We start from the raw sequence: 14,656 nt of genomic DNA on the forward strand, positions 1-14,656 counted from the left end.
AATCACCCCTTCAGTCCTGGCCACACAACACAATGCCTTCACTGTCTCTGGTCCGCCTCCACTCATCTCCACCGAGCTTCGTCCACTTCCACCCGACTCTTGCCATGGAATGGAGGGAGGCGGCCCCTTTTATACTGGCGATGACCACGGGCCCCTACAGGGTTGGGCTTCCAAGCCCTGTACCCGTGGCCCCCAATACAACCAGGGCGGTCGCCCCCTCATGTTCTGGAGGAGGCACAAGCCCTCCTCCGGTCCTCCTGGGCATCCCAGCTGGGCATGAACCCCGTCCGGGTGCCACACAACACACTTTAGACCCCTGCATTTTCTATAAGGTACTGTTTATTGGATTCTAATTTGGATTTGTTTGCTTTTTTTTACTTCTTTCCTGCCTTACGTTTTTCTTATTCCTTTTCTCTTAAGATATTTTTTTTTCAAATACAAAGAAACTTTACTTTTGTTTCCTTTGGAAAAGGGAGGTTTCAAGGGTTTCCCCTCATCCTCGTTCTTGGACATGTTGTGAATTTTTGATCTTTTCATATTTAAAAGACTTAGCCCCGTTTTTGGGCCTGTGCAAGCCAAAAACCTACCATTGGAGTTTGTGGCTAGGCTATCTGGGGTGACACTGATTCTAGGAAGTCAGACCTAGCTGAATTTGTGTGTTTTATTTTTAGGCCTGTCCATCTTTTTGTGCCTTGTTGTGGCAGAAATCACAACAGAGGAAGGTCGTTTCAAGATGTAAAACAGCACCTCTATGAGCACCATAGGGGTTCATAGTGCATTACCCAACTGTTATGGTCAAATGGATGTTTTGCTTACCTGCTGTTTGTGAATATTGTTTAGTTAAGCTTTTCTGTGATAACAAGAAGAAGCATTAAATAAAAATGTGTTTTGATTTCACATTTACACACACTTTGCTCCTTGTTTCGCCATTGTGGTATACTGAGCATGTGCCAGCTGCTGGCAGTTTCTTATGCAGGTTTTTCTTTTAGGAATAGCAGAAGCAAGAATTTTGAAAGGCAGAGAAATGGTTGTGGGCTGTAATGAGACTTTTATTAAAAGGGTTTCTTCAGAGAAGTCAGCAATTTTCTGAATATGCAGCAAGCAGCAGGAGTGGCTTAGCTCTTTAATCCACTTCAGCATGCGTGAGCAGACAAGTTGAATGGGTGATACCTTGATCACATGGCGAGGCCGGGCTGTGCAGATTACTAATAGTTATTGTTAAACCCCTGTCGCCCGAGTGGCTCAGTGGCTACATCAGCTGTACAGCACTCAGGGGCTGCACCTGAGCAGGGTGGGATCTGCTATCGGATGAAGCCTTAAGCTCCAGGAGACAGTAAAGTGAATTACTTTCCAGACAATCCTAGGAGAGCTTAATGTCTGGACAACTGATACTTCATGCTCCTTATCACATACGCGTGTTTCTCCTCGTCTAATATTTCTCTCTTCATTAGAAATAAAAAATCAGCTTTGAATTTCAAAACTAACTTGAGAAAATCAACTGCAGAGTTTTATTTTTAATGGCTGTGTCAACAAGCAATTGCATAAGCCAAGAGACTCTTTAAACTGAAAAGTTCTGCAGCCAAAAGTCTTCTTTTTCCTTTTAACCCTGTCGAATGTTGCTGACATACAGTGTTATTCCAAAAGTCTAATCCTCTCAGTCTTTATAAGGCCTTTTTCAATTTAACCTCTTGGATTCTTTTTCTTAGAGTCAGATCCTGTTGGAATGTGCAGGCCTATTGCTTTGCTGTAATTTAACTTGTACTCTCAATGTCATCCAGTTTTACCTGAGGAATAAAATTCAGAATTGTTGTAGCATATTCTATCAGCAGTCTGATCATCTCATATCTACAGTATGTAATTTTAAGCCTTGCCATGGTAGGATTTTGATCTTCTGAAAATCAAGCAGATCTCGTGTTTTGGAGTCTGGCCATATGAAACTCTACTGCCATGTGAAACTTTACTGATCCAGAATTTTATTCCCTGCGCATTGATTCTCTTAGATCTCCACACCATACAGCTTTGTTATATTGACATCTTGCACCCTAGACACCACACAGTTTCAGTCCAAATGTCTGATCCTATTTCATCTCAAACATGTGTGAAATTTAAAAAAAAACTTGGGCTCTCGAATCTCCCAAGTGTTATTCAGATCTAGGCTTTTGAGGTCTGATCCTGATATTTTCTAACCTTTTAGTGTCTAATCTTTTCTGATGTCTATATCCTACAGTCTTGTGACCGTGGACTCAGATTTTCAAAGCGTTGTGCAGACAGAGCTTCTAGGTGTCTCACCTCGTCAGTTCTAATTTTGATGTAGTATTAAGCACAGATTTCACTTCTACTGTCAGCTGTCACCATACATTTCTTTTCATTTTATTCATCAACAGTAAAGTTCAAACTCTTCTGCATTCTACTCTGGCACAACCAGAAATGGGCATGTTTGTGGGTTTACACTTAACAGCCTCTTTAATCAGGCTGATGGGCAGAATGACGCAAGACACAGATCACCGGTGTATTTGGTGAGAAAATAAATGAAATCAGTGTGGTCACAAGCTGAGCTAACACCCAAAGCATTTCCATGACGGCTGTTGTATTTGGGTTTGGTCTGAGGCTGGCAGCATCTGCCAGATCTGGAGGAAATGGTGTTGAAAGCTCGGCATTCACGCGCAGAAGTCAAATGTATAAAGTATGTGGGTATGAACAGCAATGCGCAGTGTCATGTCTTTATTTCAGATTCCGAGCCACTGTTCTCAACTGACATATGGAATTCCATGATTGAGGTTCAGTCACCCAGTACAATACATGGTGAACAGAGCAGCTGCACTGTAAATGCAATTGGCACAAATAAAATAGTTAGTCCTCATTCTGATCCTTTTTAGTGGTCCCTTAGCTTTCATTAATGGCTGATGGATGATTAGTCAGCATATAACAATTATAAACTCAAAGGCAACAACAGAGCAAGAGGAAAAATGAGCTACACAATTTAATTTTGAACATTTGAGTTCCTTGACTATGCCATCTGTGTCACTTTACTCCTCAAGTAAAAAAGCTCCAATAAACTTGGCTTTTGGGGCATTCCTAGAGCTCTGCATTTAACAGACCCAAGCAGAATCTTGAGTTAAGCAAAATGCCAGTCTGTTAAAGTGAATAATAACTCATATTGAGCTGGAAATATAAATAAATAAATAGTTTACACAAAGAAAGATATGTTTTATGCCAAGCTAAAGTAGGCAGTCTCTTCTCCTTATGCATTAATTAATATTTATCATATACTCTTCCCATCAGGAGTATTTTTTTTTTTTTTTTGTTTAGCATTAGGTCTTCACTTTATCCAGTTTATCTGGTTTACTTCAGACATTATTTCATTTAAACTGTGCTTTGCAATTTTAAATTGACTTTAACAACATTAACGTAGGGTTTACATTAGACAGTAGTGGGCAAATTTAGAAAGCATTGGTGTGTCATCTGTAGTTAGATGAGTTTTTAAAAATATATTTATGGCTTATTTATTTGTTCAGACTTTACTTTACACAAATTCCCAGGAATTGTTTTGTTTATTAATTTGCTGTTTTGTCAGTTTTTTCTTATTTAAGTGGTGATCTGAGTTTACTTAACTTTGTTTGTAGCTCAGGTAGTGCCTATTAAAAGTATTTATCACCTTGACAGTTTTCACATTTTACTGTTATCCAACATTGAAACTCACTGAGTTTATTTTGACTTTTGTGACATTGATCAACAGAAGAAGACTTTTTCGTAAGTAAAAACAAATCCCTGCAAGTGATTTATATTTATTAGAAATATAAAACACAGAATGAATTATTGTATTGTTCAAGTCAGTACTATATTTAGTAGATGCACCTTTGAAAACCATCACAGCGTTTCGTCTTTGTGTACAGGTCTCTATCAGATTTTTACGTCTGGACACTGACGTTTTTCTCAATTCTTCTTTGTTAAACTGCTAAAGCTCAGTCAGGTTGCATGGGGATCATGGGTGATCAGGCGTTTTGAAGTCCAGCCACATAATCTTGATTGATTTGAGATCTGGACTCTAACTTGTCCACTCCGGCACATTAACATTGTTGATTTTAAGCCATTCTTTTGTAACTTTGGCTTTATGCTTGAGGTTTTTGCCTTGATGGAAAACAAAAACAAAAACAAAAACAAAAAAAAAAAAAAAAAAAGGGGGCAGGTTCATCAGGTTTTCCTGGAGGATTTCCCTGACATTTGCTGCTTTCATTTTACTTTCATTTATATAGCACTTTTCCGGAACAAATGTCACATTGTGATTTACAAACACATCATAGACACTAAAAGAAGAGCAAGTTAATAAAGTAAAACCAGGAATAAAATTCAGACCAGGAAAAAAAGTATACCCACTCCAAAATGTTGCCTCCTCCACGCTTAACAGGGGGAATGGTGTGTTATTGATAATGTGCAGTGTTTGGCTAATGCCAGATATGGCATTTAGTCTGATAACCAAGAAAGCTCAATTTTAGTCCCATTAGAGCATAGAACCTTCCTCAGTCAGCTATGTGCCTTCTGACAAACTCCAGCTGAGATATAACATGTTTTCAATTGTGGCTTTGCCACCCTCCCATAAGGTTGCAACTAGTGAGGCATCTGGGCAACACTAGTTGTATGCATATTTTCTCCAGACTCAACACCATCTCTTGGTGCCCTCCCACAGTAGCCTTCTTCTTTCACAATCACTCAGGTTTTTGTGGATTTCCTCCTTTAGGCAGACTAAAACCCGTGCCATACTCTGTTTTCCCAATGACTGATTTAACTAGACTCCAAAGGATTTTCAGTGACTTGGATATTTCCTTGCTTCTGTCCCCTGATGTGTGCTTTTATTTGCCTTTTCACAGAGCTGCTTGGACTGTTCTTTTGTCTTCATTGTGTAGGATAGGACAAGACACTGGCTCACCACAAGCAGGACCTTCCAAATACAGGTGCATTTCTACTAAACCTCTGGTAAAGTAGATCCAGCAGAATTTATTCAGCTTAAGGGTGAATCACATACTTGAGGACACCAGTGGAAACTAAGATGAAGTGTATTTAAGACTAAAGCTAGGAAGTACTTTTTTACACAAAGAGTTGTGGAAATCTGAAATAAACTACTGAGCCATGTAGTTAAAGCAGAAACTTTGACAACCATTAGGAAGTATCTGGATGAGATACTGGGACACCTAATCATGTGTCCTCTAAAACCTACTGGTTGCACCAGTGGTGATTTAGGTGTGTTATATTAAAGTCATATTAAAGTTATTGATAATTTTGTGTTTCATGTTTGTAATTAATTTAGACCAAATTGCAGAAATCTGTTGTCACTTTGACATTTAAGAGTCATTTCTGCCAAATTTAATCCACTGTGATTCAATGTTGTATAACAATAATATGTAAAAACATCCTAGGGGTATAAGAATGCCACTTGTATTAGTTAGGCCCAAAGGGGCTTTAGGCTTTTTTTCTTTTGTTACTATTATTTTAACTCCTGTATATTCTGCCTAGCTCTGTGTGTTTTGTATCCAATTAAACCACACTTCTTTTGTTTATTTACATCTCTCTGATTGTTTTCTTGGTTTGTGGTGAATGGTAGTAACAAAGGATAAACTTAAGGAATAGGGGCCCCATGAACTTGAACCATTGTTTGGCACTCACTAGCATGTAATTTTAAAGTTTAAGAGGAAAAAAATAACTGGAAAATAGCTGGTACACAAGAAATGCCAGAGTATACAATAGGTGTATGGATAGCCACAAGAACCACAGAAACAGTGTCTGAGACTATGAGCAATATATACTATATATATATATATTGTGTAAAATGCAAAAGATCGAATTGTCTGGTCTGTTGTCTCAGGCAATGAATATCAGGCATTCTCAGAGGAAGAGGCGGTTCCAAGTAGACAGACCCAGGAAGTGATGTCAGAGATGGAAAAGTGTCAATCTTCCTTTCTGCAGAAGGGGAAGAAGAGAGGTCATCAGTACACAGTGCCATCTCCTGTCTCGAAGGAGAAATACCATCACCTAAGTCTTCAAGCTGCATTCCCATGAGCTCACCCTTGACTATATGTATGGCTCAGTGGTGTGGATGTAGCCATTGTATGAAGTATTTTTGCTTCATTGTCAAACAACCTTTCCATGACACAAGTGATTCATCAAAAACAAATCTTCTGTTAAGGTATGAATCTCGCTTTCAGTGCATCAAAGTACAGTTTTAAAATGATTTCTCACAAATACTGTGAATTAACAGTTAATTTGTTGTTGACATAATGTAAACAGTAAAGCTGAAACATTTTTCACTCATGATCTGTAGCCCATAAGGTGTTTCAGGTAAAGGTTTTGTTGACTACCACATCTGAATTGATATAGGCTAAGTGCCAATAAAACCAGCAGCTCGTCAAACTACATGTTCCCCCTGCACTTCAATTTCAGAGCGTGCTGCTGGATCAGTTACTGCAGTATGTCTTTTGGGCTTAGTCACAATTAGATGTCATCATTCATGAACAAACTGAAATGATCATCTGTACCTGATACATCTGTCTTGCACCCTAGAGATCCAGCGGATGATAGCTTCTAAAGTTGCATGACACTTTTGTCACAATACACACATTTGGAAGTGGTGTCCTAGTTTACCATTTGAGCAAAATCATCACCTCTGTATGCTTAACTATCACTATGCGGCCATTTTTAAAGAACTGTCACTATTATCACGTGATAAATCACGTTCTTCTTTACTTGCTTTATGTTCCAACAGCCCTTAATCCACATGTCCTGCTTCTGTTGCAAAGTGCTGTTTATTGTGTGTGTGAGGGCCTGATTGACCAGCCTACCCGCAGGAATAAAACAAAATTATATTTTTGAATGTATTTTGATTACGTTTAGAGGCTCTGGGCTACAACTCCAGTTAGTTCATGCATAAGCTTGGTTGTGGCAAACACACCCCAATACTGTACCCCCGTCCAGTTGACATTGTACAGTTTACAAGTTTAACTGACATTAATCTACTTAATTTTTGCTTTACTTTTACTTCTCAATGTTTATTTTAGAAAGTAGGCTAATTGTTGGTCTTGCATTACTGATAGGATCATTTGTGGAATGTGGTTTAACTGATATATTTAACTAGCCGTCGCCCGCCGTAGCATACGGCGGTGTAAGAATAGAAACGGAAAACGGTGAGAAAGGAATTCAGAAATCAAGAAGAAATAAATAGTTCTTGAAAGACGCAGTGTGCATGTAGAATTTCCGGCCAAGCAGGATTACATGTGAAAGTGATAAATAAATCAGACTTTCCGAATTTACGTACTATGGCCATGGCATCCTGATAGTTTTGTTGCATGTATCTTGCACTTCCTGGAAATATGGATGGTAATATGATCATTTTGCCTACACGTACGTTGTTATTTTCAGTGTTTGCTTGCAATGCGTCTGATAGTCCTTTGTATTGTTCCACGCGCAGATCTTGTAGATGTAATCTGAGATAGTTGAGACGCGCACTCTCTGTTTTAACATACGCATCTACGACGTACTGTTGGAATAGTTTGCCGCTGGATTGCAAAATACTAAATGCATTCGTCATTGCTAATCTGTACGCGTAAAATTGGCATTGAGTAAGCCTTATTTGCTTGGTGGTTCTTTTATCGGTAACATGTTGTAAATCTTTGTGCCAGCTAATGTCTCCGTAAGGGAATAAAAGTGGGTAAACCATAGGATCGCAATTCATATTGAGTGTGAAAGTCTGTTTACAGGAGTTGCCTATGGGATAGATGCAAATGTCCCTTTCGGCAGGTGTTTCGCCATCTTCTCCGACGAAAATCGCTGCAATGTCGGGGCATTGTATCATCGTAAATCCTGTTCAGGGTTTTCCTTGAAAACCATTTGCACAGATGCTGTTGGATTGGACTGAGCGATTTCATGCATGTGTTTGTATGATTTAGCGAAGGGGTTGATGGTTCTGAGCATGGAATCTAGCTGAAGAAATACATTTTCGCTGCATGCAGAGTTTTCTTTATTTTGTAAGCGTACTTCAGTAGTTTGCACTGTGTCAAAAACATACAACTGTCCATATCCTGGAGAGGTAGAAGTGTTAGCGTATAGTGGAGAGATTTGGTGATAAATTTGCCCGTGTATTTTAAAACAGTATGGTCCGTGGCCAGGAGGTCGAGTTATCTGTGCACCCATGGAAGCAAACGCTAGAGAAGAGTTGTATTCTCAAATATGTTCACGATCATTTTTAGCTTCTGATGTTTGCTGTGTAAGAAGCTGTTGTAAAGACACAGGTGGCTCCCGCAAAGGTGGTAAAGCTACTTTACCGTTGTGGCAGCACCTCGAGTACTTGTTGGATGTATTACGCTCAGCAGGCCAGTATAGTGCATGACATGGAAGAGGACGAATAGGAATCGAGAAATGCCGTGTGGGCGGGACCGGTTTTGAATTGGAAGCAGGACGAACCAGAAGTGAAATATATATAAGACATATTAGTCCAGATGTTTTAAGCTTTACTCTGGTTTACTTTATTTAGTTTAAGCCAGACTTAACCAGTTAGTTTTGGCATTATCTATATTCATCTACATTTTTTTTCATGAGTCATTGTTCACAAAGTCCACCTGTTTATTTTCTCTAGCTTATTCAAACATGGAGTTGCTCATTTAACCAGTGCATTTGTTCTTTTGCCCTTTGTTGCTACTGCACTGGCCAGACTGACCCGCAGGTCAGCCAGTGCAGTTCATAAAGATATTTTAGACTCAGTATAGATTTGAAACTTGCTCCATAGCCTCAGTAGATGTGGTTTATATAAATGTCTGAAGGAGGACAGATTGATAGGAGAGGCTAAACAGTCAAATATACCAGCCTGTTTTCCCTTTAACTGCTGTGATCAGAGTGGACTTTGATGCGTCCATAGAACTCTTTCTGGGTGGCTCCCTCTGTGCGTGAGTGTTTGCAAAGCCGTCATGATGTCATGTAGACCTTTCATCCAACTTAAACAGGGAATGGCTACAGACGGCCCAGCAGCCCTATTGGCACTCCGCCTATGCGCCGCTTCACATTTATCACAAATGGCTGCAGACAAATGAATTCTGAGAAATCCAGCCATTCGGCAGGAAGTAACTGAGGAATATGATGCATCATTACTTCTAAAAGCAATATTACATTCTTGGGGAATCCTACAAATCAATGCATTTATCATTTCACATGCATAGCCTTTTTCCTGCTGATCTGCAACATACACACACTTGGTCTTAACCCAAAACGTTTTGTGTAAGGTGGCACAATTTTCTTTTTCTCAATGGACAAAATAAGGTTCAGATTTCAGAATCAATTTTATCATAGATTCCTACTGTATCCATTGGATGATAAGTTAAACACTATTAAGTTCCTTGTTCAAATGCTACTTAAACCATCCAGGGAGGCTTGTGGAAAACTATTTAATATTCACTTCATCTTCTAGACAAGCTGTTGACTTTCATTCTGTTTGAGTAAGCAATAGCCTTGTAACCAGGAGGTTCACATTCACATTCCTCTTGAGACAATACCTTTCTGTCTCAAAGGAAGATACAGAATACAGCATAATTCTGTCTTTAGAAAGGTCTAGGGGTGGAATGGCCAGTGGAAACATGGGGAGATTTCAGTGAGCCATTGATGTTTCTGGGCCACTTGGGCTGCAGAGCGCAACCTTTCCGGTTCTCATAAATGAACAAACATGCATTTATTAAATCCATAAATGAGATGGCCCCTCCCCAGGTGGTATAACCCTGAGCATGTGAAACTGACTATACATCCATTTTCTTAAACTGCTTGCAGTATTTAATCATTTTACAATGGATACCAAAGGTAAAAAGGAAAAAAGGTGATGCTGAAAATGTATAATGTACGAAAATAAAAGTTTCATTTAGTGCAGGTGTGAAAAGTCATCATCCATTAACTTTCCAAAAGTACATTGGCTCACAACTTCAGTAGCACTAGGTGACAGCAAGTTAGCTTACTAGCTACAGTAGAAAATGTGATTGTCCCTAAATTCTGACATATTGCCTAAACACACTGAACTTCTAGCATTATTAACAAAATGTGTCAGGCTAACATTGATGCTCGCTAAATACCTTAGCAGCCAGAAAGTGTAGTTGTAACTTAAAGCCAATACCCAGCTTAGTAGGTAATAATGACATAATTGTTTTGCAGATAGCTTACTGCTTTAGAATTTGGGCTATGTGTAGCCTGTTAAGAAAAGGAGAATGCTTAGTGAATTATTGATGCAAGTATTAAGCAATCGAAGCGCTATGAACTCTGAATGTCCATGGAGAACAAAACGCTGCTTATGTTTCACAGTTCTGCTCCCACTAGCAGCCACAGAGAGTCAGTCCAGTAAAGAAAAGAACAGTAACAGGTATATACCACATTGCGGCACTTTGGTGTGATGACAGGATTGAGGCTTACAAGTATTTTTTAATATTACAGAAAATCATATGACCAGTGTGATATATTATTATGACTGTAGGATATGAAGAAATTATCTATGGAAAGATATGCAATAATATACTATAGCTATACAGGCATCATGTATCATGTATTAAAAATTAGCCATGGTACAGAGTAGCACACACTACATAGTACTAGTTCTATTAATTGATTCATTTCTTTGTTATTACAGATGAGCCTGGCCTTGTTAGAAGGGAAGAAGTACATTCAACAGCAGGATCAATGCCAGAGACAACAGAGGGTTATACGTCTGGTACATGACTGAAGGAACAACAGCCTTGGATAAAGAGAAGCTCAGGCAGATAAAGGGAATGAAGAGAAGGCTATTACATGCTTTGATTACTTTGCACCTCTCCAGTCCAAAGACCTTGATTTGCTTTTTCTGTTATCACCTCCAAGGATCCCCAAGACAAAGTATGTTGTGGATGTGGTAATAGTAATTGGTAAGTGTGGCATTAACTAGCAAGGGTACAAAGTGTACAAAGCTGAAGCTACCTGCACTCTGCAAGACAATCCTCTTGACCATAGCAGCTTGTTGTTCCTCTAAATATGACACCTGTCACCAACATCTACATCAGTGCGTTGAAAAGGGCAAGAGACAGCTTATTTAGGAGCTGTGTGTCTCTTTTCATTTGATGGCAGTTACCATGCCAGTCTAGTAATAATGCCCCTCTCCCCAAATGGGGGTGCACTGGTCTGCATCATGTCACACCAGGGCTGAAAGACAGTCCAACTACAGCCCTGAGAAAGCCATATATAATTTCAGACAAACATATTACATATTGCTCCACTTAATGATAATGACCTGATAAGCATTAACTAAACCACCTTAGTGATTAGAACCTGACAAACCAAAACAAGTTTAAGATGTCTATCTGTGCTCACCAGCTGTAATTAAATATTTAATTATAATTATCTTTTTTTCTGTCTCTGAGGTCACTACTGTTATGTTAAAGGATAGAGACTATCACAAAAAATAAAAGAATGGACCAGTAGAAGTAACATAATAAAAAACAAACGCTACAATCATAACCAGAAAAGAAACAGAGCTTAAAGATGTTTAAAGCCTTTTTAAGGAAGATTTCCTCAACAAAGATTTTACTTTATTCCCACAATCTTGGATGAGGAGAGTTGTCTGCACTGAACTTTTAACCCATCTCATAGATGACATCATGCACCGAATAAGCAGAAAGTTTCCTGGGCAACTAGTAAGCAACAACCCTATAATAGCAGTGTCCATGAAAACCAGAAATCATATAAAAAAGGGGCAAAAAGCTTTTAACTCCTATAAATAACTTTAAAATCCAAAAACCATTGCAAGATGTGGATTCTTCATTCATCAAAAAACAAACTGACTGCAAAATTATCCAAGTAAAACATGAAATATGAAAATTCCATAAAAAATTAAAAAGGAAGCTCATAACAATTACAGTATTGTTAAGGATGTTGTTAAGGCTGGTATGCACTGCCATCTTAATTCTGTAAACGGTCCAAAACAGACATAAGCACTGTGTGTGGATAGTTTATTCCGAAAGACATGAGTGTTAGGTCGATTAAAAATAAACTGAACTTAAACAAGTTGTAGTTCTGCTGCACTTTTCAGAAACATAAAGTTTCACGTGCTATACTTTTGCCCCCATCTAGTGGGCCAAACAGAGAATGGCATGGACTACAGCCTTTGATCCCCTTAGGCAAGTGGTTGGTTCTCAGTCTGTAATTAATTATTAGGTGATACGCGGCGGGAGAGAGAGAGAGAGAGAGAGAGAGAGAGAGAGAGAGAGAGAGAGAGAGAGACAGAGAGAGAGACAGAGAGAGAGAGAGAGAGACTTGTAGTTGCATGTTTCGGCGCATTAGGTGCTTAATATTTTAAAGTTCCGCATGGTTTAGGTCAGTAAGGCAGGAGAATTTCGCGACACTTTCAATGCAAACATTTGAAAAAGGCTTTCGTTAGTGCCTTTTTGTGCTATTATGAAATTAGAAATGATAATACACGATTTGAACACTTAAGTTGTTCAATCAAATGTCGATTGAGTGAGTTTAACGTTTGGAGAGATTATCCGCTTTTTAATACAGCGCCATAGGCCACATAGTGATACAAGAAGGGAATGTTTCGCATTTATCATCAGTTTGTTATGAACGTGGCTACATTTGTCAATCTAACTACATTCTCTTACCAACGTATCCACTTTCAGTTCGCTGGCAGAACTGGTAGTAGGTGTTTTTTTGGCTGAAGGTGGGTATACAGGACAGCATTCAGGTTTGGACAGGGCTCCGAACTAACACACACCCAAATATACACCGTTCCAAAATAATTAATATAATTCGCGTTTTAAAATGTACACACTGGGGAGACGTTTGTTAACATTGGGAACCACAAGGTTAATTTTCTCCAATCATTTGACACGTAGTGTGATAACGGAAGCTCATAATCGCAGAAACGCGTAATCAGAGAGACTACGGAAAGCATACAAACTAAAGGAGGGTTTATTAGTATAACAGTTAAAATTTGAGTAAAGCACATATGAGACATATTTGAACAGTATTAAATGACTAATTCTGCATTCTACATTAACACAAAGCCATAATAAGCATTAGCAAAGTCTGATCGGTTATGTGCGGTATAGCTTAAAAACATCACACATAGGCTATTGATATTTACTAATTCACGTGGCAATGACATAATATTTTGTTTTAATATTGGTTTTAAGTAGTATTTTTTCAGTTAAAAGAAAGAAACTGTAAGTGAATAAATTTAGTATGTGCACATAAAATAAATCGGTTGGTCCACGATGATGATATCATTCTTTCTGAAACTCCATATTATAATACGAGAAAGGAAATATCACATCCTCCATTAGCTCTTACCAGTGTATTTTGTGTAATGTACAGTAACTCCATATCAAACCACACTATTGTTAATAAGTTAAATAATTAATTTAAAAACAGGTTTACATGCGATTTTTATTTCGTTTAAACAAAGAAGGGTTTGTTCTTCATTTGCCACGAGAGACGAGAGGGGAATACAGCATAGGCCTATATTAACAAATATTTTATTCTTCATCTGTACCTCATATCATGGGGAACCTGCTCATCACTTTTGAACTCCCTCCATTCCCCATTAATTTTCAGGTCCAAGAAAAAAAAGCGCTCTTCTGTAGGACTTAGCACTTAGCATCTCATTTTACGATCCATGTACCAAAATTACTATGGGACCAAATCTTATGATTTATCCGCCAATCATAAACCTCACTTTTGTCTTTTGGATACAACTTGAAATGGTAACAAAATAACCATTGCAGTTTTTTGTTGTGGTTGCGGTTGTTGTGGTTTCTTGCTGTATTGTCCCAGTTTTCTTTCATAAAATATAAATGGGATTAAACACTGCCAGCTTTTGTGCCCTTTACATTTGAAATTGTAAATCATCTGAGTACCTAAACAGTACACGAACCACAAAGTGCCATTATAGTTGTTAATAGATGATAAGAGAGTAAGATTTACATACATTTTGTATTCCAATTAAGAGTAAGAAAATATCAATATAAGAAGGAAAGAGTGCCATTTTTGCAGTAATTATTTCCAGATTTATTCACATCTATAATGATTTTTAGAAGCAGAATAAGAAAAAGCTTCCTAATGAGATTTGAGTCAGAAAGTCTGTGTTGACATGTAATGTACTGTATTTAAAAACACTATGCTACTTGTATCAGTTAAAGGTTTGTGTCTGAAAATCAGTTATTGGCATATTTTTCAATTAATGAACTATTAGGAAAAATTATAAAAGGTGCTTTAATGATTATGTTTTAATAACTACAGTTGCTCAGGATAAGACTGTTTGGAAAATGGATGGATGGGAGATTACATTAGCAAGACTAATCAGGACTGGAGTCTGATAAGTATGCGGATATTAATTTGGGACACCTCATATTAATTATCCATTAGACGATGGTACCAGTTATCAGACCATTGCCATAAAAATGAGTGACCCAAATATGCTTAATAATTTTAGACCTATTTCAAAATTTCCCTTTACTTCTAACATACTTGAAAAAGTAGTTGTCTTAAAGCTCCAATCTGGCCTTATGCATTAATCTTTCACTTTATCTGTATTTTTATCTGTGTGCATTAAACAAATTGTAGAGTTTACCATTCATATTATTTTCTTTTAGAACATCTTTATTTTCATTTA

The 14,656-nt window shown here is 38.1% G+C and overlaps 1 long non-coding RNA gene across 2 annotated transcripts; it reads left to right on the forward strand.

Annotated features, from left to right (window-relative positions):
- The first annotated feature begins 299 nt into the window (after positions 1–299).
- On the forward strand, positions 300–11,382 carry LOC127530080 (uncharacterized). 2 transcript variants are annotated; one of them, XR_007936612.1, is made up of 2 exons: positions 300–332; positions 10,643–11,382. It is a non-coding gene; the product is annotated as an uncharacterized LOC127530080 (long non-coding RNA). The 2 variants fall into 2 exon arrangements; XR_007936611.1 differs by lacking the exon at positions 300–332 and adding an exon at positions 4,864–4,949.
- The last annotated feature ends 3,274 nt before the right edge of the window (positions 11,383–14,656 follow it).

This window comes from Erpetoichthys calabaricus, chromosome 13, assembly GCF_900747795.2.
Source record: "Erpetoichthys calabaricus chromosome 13, fErpCal1.3, whole genome shotgun sequence".
NCBI lineage: Eukaryota > Metazoa > Chordata > Cladistia > Polypteriformes > Polypteridae > Erpetoichthys > Erpetoichthys calabaricus.